Source organism: Phoenix dactylifera, chromosome 18 (assembly GCF_051530095.1).
Source record: "Phoenix dactylifera cultivar Ajwa chromosome 18, Ajwa_hap1_PhDact_Kaust_v1.1, whole genome shotgun sequence".
Lineage (NCBI taxonomy): Eukaryota > Viridiplantae > Streptophyta > Magnoliopsida > Arecales > Arecaceae > Phoenix > Phoenix dactylifera.
The window spans coordinates 11,742,412-11,749,343 of NC_143207.1; the positions used below are offsets into that span (position 1 = coordinate 11,742,412).

The 6,932-nt window shown below is 38.3% G+C and overlaps 1 non-coding gene across 1 annotated transcript; it reads right to left on the reverse strand.

Moving 5' to 3' along the window:
- Window positions 1–1,578: 1,578 nt before the first annotated feature.
- On the reverse strand, window positions 1,579–1,684 carry LOC120109596 (small nucleolar RNA R71). The gene has a single exon (XR_005510429.1). It is a non-coding gene; the product is annotated as a small nucleolar RNA R71 (small nucleolar RNA).
- Window positions 1,685–6,932: the final 5,248 nt, after the last annotated feature.

A 6,932-nucleotide genomic window follows, 5' to 3' on the forward strand; every position in this document is an offset into this window, starting at 1 on the left:
CGAATCCATCGGTGGATTCTAGCCCTAAACACCTCTCTCCATAGATAATTCATACTACTTCACCCATATTAATTCTTAGTTTTTATCATTTACTCTAGCTTATCCCCTTTGAAGTAATTATTTAATTAGGAAAAATAACTTGTCTCCAATCCCTGTGGACCGACACCCGTAATCACTATCCTACAGGATACGTGCTATTGCGTGGTTTATTTTTGAAATTGAAATAACCGATCAATTTTTGGCGCCGTTGCCGGGGATTGCTAGCATAGTTATTTTTCTTATTAAAAAAAAAATTATTTAAAAATTAAAAAAAAATTTAAAAATTTTTTATTATTGTTACTTTTCTTATTTTTTTTTCTCCCTTACTAATTTTTATTTATTTATTCTTTTTTTATTTGATCAGGAATCGAAAAAAAATTCTGGGATGATCAAAAGGAGAACTGCCGGAAAAGAAATGCTGTAGAGGTTTGCAAAAAAAAAAAAAATTAAATTGCTAGGGAAATTCCCTTTGGTAACCTCTAAACTTTTTTTATTTAATTATTGGTTTAAAATTTTGTGGTGATTGTTTGATTTTAATTATAGCAAAATTGTGAATGCATGCTTGATACACATACACAAATCAATTTGCACATAGTAAGGGCAATCACCCCGACAAGATAGGAGCCGGATTTCATCACCGGACTCTTGCCCAACTTAGGTGAACTCAATCTCACATAGTGTCACTTTAATTAAAATCAATTAGACGTTGGCCCCTAGGGACATTCGAGCTCAATAGGACGAAGATCACCGAAGGTTGCACCAATTTCGCTCGGTGGCTTAATTGATGTCTAGGCAAGCTTTGTCCCTATAAGGGAGACAGTTCATCTGTTCGAGGCAAGTGGGTTTTAAGTGGGACCTTTGCGAACGCATCGTGACCCCTCCACTTACCTGGGAGCTTACCTGGTCAACTCGGTTCATTAGACCGGATTGGAGGCTTAGGTGCCCTCTTCAAACCAGTTAGGAGCTGTCTAGTGATTTTAGGACAAAGACTAGGATTGATATGCTTTTCTCTTTTATTGCATGCTTGATTGATCGAGTACTAGTGTATGCACGGTAGTCGTTCTAGAGTACAAAACCTATTACCTTTTGACCCTGAAATAGAACGAACCCTTAGGAACATTCGAGCTAAGATCAAAATATTAGGATCATCCTCACCTCTTAAGATGGCTGAAGAACAACCCAAACTCCTGAGGGACTACTTTACTCCCACTATTTACACTTCCCCATCTTGCATTCGATTACCTGAGGTAGCAGCTGTACAATATGAAATAAAGTCTAGTGTGATCCAAATGCTCCCATCTTTTTATGGGCTCACCAATGAAGACCCATATAAACACCTAGATGAATTCCTTGAGATTTGCACCACTGTCAAGATTCAAAATTTCACTGATGATGCTTTAAAACTTAGATTATTCCCCTTCTTCCTTAAAGATAGAGCTAAGCAATGGCTGAATTATTTAGAAGCTAACTCAATTCGTTCTTGGGATCAAATGCAACAAGAATTTCTTAAAAAATACTTTCCTATAGGAAGAACGAACCAGTTTAGACGTGCCATTACAAGCTTCTCCCAAACCGAGGGAGAAGAATTTCATGAAACTTGGGAGAGATTTCGGGACCTAATCCGTAAATGCCCTCATCATCAAATACCTAAGTGGCAGCTAGTGCAATGCTTCTATGACGGATTGACTGAACGAAACCGTCAGATGATTGATGCCGCATGTGGGGGGACATTCATGCTTCAAAATGAGCATGAAGCATGGAAATTATTTGAAAATCTAAATGAAAACTCTCTCCACCATGCTTCATGTTCTCGTCAAGCACCCCCGAGTTCTCAAAGAAAAGGGACCATTTGTGAAATAAGTCATTCTATGGACCTGTCTAGCAAGGTAGATGCATTGTCCTATAAGATTGACCAACTGATGATAGGTGGGCATTACATGAACTCTTCCCAAGCACAAGTGTGTACTATTTGTTCTAGCCCATCCCACCCTATTCATGAGTGCCCTTCAGCACCCCAATTCCCCGAACTCGTGCAAGAACACATCAATGCTGCTCAAACCCTGCCTAGACCGGGTAATGACCCATTTTCCAATACATATAACCCGGGATGGCGAAATCATCCAAACTTTTCTTGGAAGCAGCAAGCTTCGAATACTGCCCAACCCTATTCCCAAAATTTTTAAAATCCTCAGAATTTTCAAACCCAACAAAATATTTATCCCTACCATCCCTCGACTCAATTTCAACACACTTCTCCTCCACCCCAAAGAAACACAGCCTTTGAGGAGAAAGTGTTGAACGCCCTTCAAGGTTTAGAAACCATTACACAATTAGTGCACTCTCACACGCAATCAATCGCCAAGCTAGAATCCCAAATGGGTCAACTAGCTAATGCACTAAACAAGCGAGAGGAAGGAAAGCTTCCAAGCCAACCACTAAGTAATCCATGTTTTGCTAGTCCTCGAGCAAAATAAAACTAGAAAAGAAAAACTCTAACTCACTTTCGCAGGCATCGCGATTGCATTTACCACATGCAACAAGGCTTTAAACCCCTAGGTTACCCTAGTGGACGAGTTATAGTCTCGTGAGGGTTTCCAGTAAAGATACCCACAAACTTCAATAATCAAATAGGGTATGCTAAATAGGGGACAATACATGGCTCAAGAAAATCAACTAAATGCAATTCATCATGAACAAGCCAATGCTTTGACTACCCTAAGGAGTGGACGTATAATAGACAATAAGATTGGGGAGGACAACAATAAGGAAGGTGAAGAAGAGGATAGAAATGTGTCAAATGAAAATCTAAAACCTTCTTCTTCTTCTTCAGCTAGTCCATCTTCTGCCAAAACTCACATCCCAAAGGCCCCATTTCCTGAAGCTCTTACTTCACCCTCTCCATTTGGCAAAAAGGGAACTTCATTAGAAGAGATGATGGAGGTCTTCAAACAAGTTAAAATCAACCTCCCACTCCTTGATGCCATCAGACAAGTTCCCTCCTATGCCAAATTTCTCAAAGACCTTTGTACACAAAAGCAAAAATCTAGGACACATGTGCCTAAAAAGGTCTTCCTAACTGAGCAAGTGAGTTCTATTCTCCAACATAACACCCCTCCAAAATTCAAAGATCCTGGTGCTCCCACCATCTCCTGTGTCTTAGGAAATAATTTCATTGATCGAGCACTCTTAGATCTAGGGGCAAGTGTCAACCTTTTACCTTATTCAGTTTATGAGAAACTTGGTTTAGGTGAGTTAAAACCAACCTCGGTATTCCTTCAATTGGCTGATCGATCTGTAAAAACACCACGTGGGATAATTGAAGATGTTCTTGTCAAGGTAGATAAATTCTATTTTCCAGTAGATTTCATTGTCCTTGATATGGAACATGAGCCCAATCCTAATAAACAAATCCCCGTTATCCTTGGGCGGCCCTTTTTAGCAACAGCCAATGCATGCATCAATTGTAGAACAGGGGTAATGAACATATCATTTGGGAACATGAAGGTAAAATTAAATGTGTTCAATGCGGCCGACCAACCCGCGAGGGAAGTTGAGTGTTTTATGATAGACAAAATAGATGACCTCATAAAAGGAGATGCAAAAACTATCTCACTGTGTCTGGCTGAAGACAATAAACTTAGCGCTTGTTGGGAGGCAACCCAATTCTCTTAGATTATTTCTTAACATTGAGGACAATGTTAGGTTTAGGTTTGGGGGTATTCATCTTGATTTTCAAAAAAAAAAAGTTAAAAAATAATAATAAAAAAATCATTTTTTAAAAAAAAATAAAAAATTAAAAATATTTTTTTTAAAAAAAATGTGTTTATTTTCATAAAATAATAATAAAAAAAAGTTATTAAAAAAAAAGTTTTGGTTAAAAAAAAAAATCCTAATTTATATACATTTATGCGAGAATGATAAACACACAAGGTATATAAAATCTAAAAAGCCCAATGACTAGTGGGAAGTAATACAAATTTAAGTTCTTTTTATTAAGTCTCTCTTAGGGAGTTGTAAGCTAATTAATACTTTGGAATTTCACTACACACTGGCCGACTCTTCTAAGGTCTAGGCTCGACATTATGTTGAGAGTATGGTAGCAACCTTGGACCCTGATGAATCATACTTATCTAATCCAAAAAAAAAAAAAAACATCAATAAAAATGGATTTAGTCAGGAACATCGAAAAGGGCTACCTATTGTCAAAGATCAAGTGGGCTTGTGATGAGGACTCCGAGCATAAGTCCGTAGGGGAGTCTTGATGCCCGACACCTTATGCCAACTGGTGTGAGAGTTGTCGACTGATTGCTCGTTACACGGAGAAATCACCACAAGAGTAAAAGTGCACAATTTATATATCTTTCTTTAAAAAAAAAAGAAAAAAAAAGAAAAAAAAATGTTGTATTGACCGAAAAGACAATAGTGTGAAAGCCGTCATTGTAAAAATTCGAGTAAACTGGAATATTACAGATAAAGCCCGTGAGGTACTAAAGTAAACATCCACAACTCTCGAAATCCTGCAGATAAGATGATTTTGAATAAGTGAGTAGGTCTTTTCGACCAATCCTTGGAAACTACTAGTATTAACAATATTTTGGAGATCCAAACCCTTAGCTTGTGTACGGTCCAGATTTCACCGAGCACTCCAGTATAAATAAGTCTTACAACTCCCTAAACGGAAACTTAATGACTTTAACTTAGATTGCATACTAATCTAGAATTTGGGCTGACTTAGTAAATAAAACCGTGTGTGCTTTGAAATTCTTATCATTTATGTATCTTAAATTAGATTTTAATTTAAAATTTTTTTTTTCTAGCTAGTATGCACTTGGAATTTGAAGTTTCATCAATCGAATTAAAAAAAAAAAAAAACAACAACAACGACAACAACAACAAATTAATCAGTCTTCAACTCTTGAATTGGTTCCAAGCCTCCTTGATTCGATCCTTGACCAACCCTTGATCCAATCGCCATCAACCGCTTAGACCCGTGTTCATCTCATGCCTTGTCTTCAACTTGATCGTTGACGTACATCACATCACAAAAATACAACCAGATATAAAATAAAAATAAAAATAATTTACATCTCCTTTTAGGAGGCACGCAGGCCTCTCAAAACATCAAATAAGATGCATGCAAGCATCTGAAAAATTACATGACATCGCAGATCACATCGCAGGTCATTACATTTGATACCAAAAGGGTTTGAATCCTATGATCATCACCATATGCAACAATTATAATTTTCAGATCTGAAAACTAACTGATTATATCATGATATAGGTTGCTGATCATGCTAATCATGATTCTAAACTTTGTAATCTCATTAACAACGCAATTAGAATCATCATTTTATCACATAAAAATCAGCATGCAAAAATCAGCACCCCTAAAAAATCTGCATGCAGAAATTTTCAGCATGCATGATCATTCAATTTTCAGATCTGATAAGCCTTTAGATATTTAATTCTTACCTTAATCTACGAAGCCTAGGCTCTGATACCACTGTTGGGAACCCGCCCATGCCGCTGATATTTCAAAAATTAAATCAGGTGGCAGCGGAAGAGGCATGTGCGGGATCGACGTTCATCGCATGAACGTTGTTTCATGAACCGTTCGTAGTTAGGCAAGAATTGAAAACTTTTAAAACCTTTAGAAGATCAGATCTTCACCTTGTGCGGGTAGATGATCACCGCAAACTGATGATCGTGGTTTTAGGATGAAGGTTCGTTTGAAGTCGTTCAAACGTCCGGCCTCTACGGGTATCCACACGAAGCAGAGGACCGATCAAAGCTTTCTTGTCTTCCCAGGGTGCTAGCTCCCTTGCAAAGACTTCTTTTGATGGCTGATCTCCTCTCTTTCAATCAACCCTTGATTGTGCTTGAGAGGAGGAAGAAGAAGGATGAAGAAGAGGAAGAAGATGAATCCCCACGCAGCCTTCTTTTCTTCCTTGCGCTGGATGAAGGAAGGGAAGGGGAGGAAGCCGCCAACTCTTGGAGTCCTTCTTCCCTTGCTTGCAGCTGAAACAAAAGGAGAGGGAGAGGGTGGCCACGGCACAAGAGGGAGAGGCTTCAATGCTTCTAGGGCGCCGGCCTCATAAGCCCTTTTATAGCCATCAAGGGCTCCTCCAAAGTAGGAGCCCTAGATGACTTTCCAAAGAGGGGGGCGCCGGCCCCCTCTCTTGTGCCGCACCAAGTGATCAAGGATGAGAGGGGCTCATGCCCCTCTTACTTGGTTAACCCAATTCTCTTCCAAAGAGGATTAGGTGCCCTTCTCATGGTTTAGTCCTAATCTAATTAGGATTAACCAAATCATGAATCAATCGGGTTCAATCTATGCTAGTCCTAATCCAATTAGGACTTGAATGAACCATGACTCAATTGAACTCTTCAATCCTAATCCAATTAGGAGTCATGTTGATTCATTAGATTAATAATTAATTAGGACTTAAGAAATCTTAATCCAATTAGGATTTGTTTAATTCTAGTCCTAATCCAATTAGGACTCTAATTTGAATCCAAAGTCCTAATTTGATTAGGACTCTAGGAATCCTACTCCAAGTAAGAATTCGATTTTAATTCAAAATTTCTAATCTCATTAGGATTGTAGGAATCCTATTCCAAGTAGGAATTCCAGTCCTACTCCAACTAGGATTCCCAGTCCTAATCCAATTAGGACTCTAGAAATCCTACCCGAAGTAGAATTTTTGTTTAAGTCCAATTAATTAATTCCCTTTGTCCTTCTTCAGCTTCTTATCAATCGAATTGATTACTTGTGATTCATAATCACTTTTCAACCATCGGATCGGTCAATACTTCTAGTGTGTGACCCCATAGGTTCTACTCTGACTGGTAGTGAGATATATTGTGATCTCTATCACTATATCATTGAA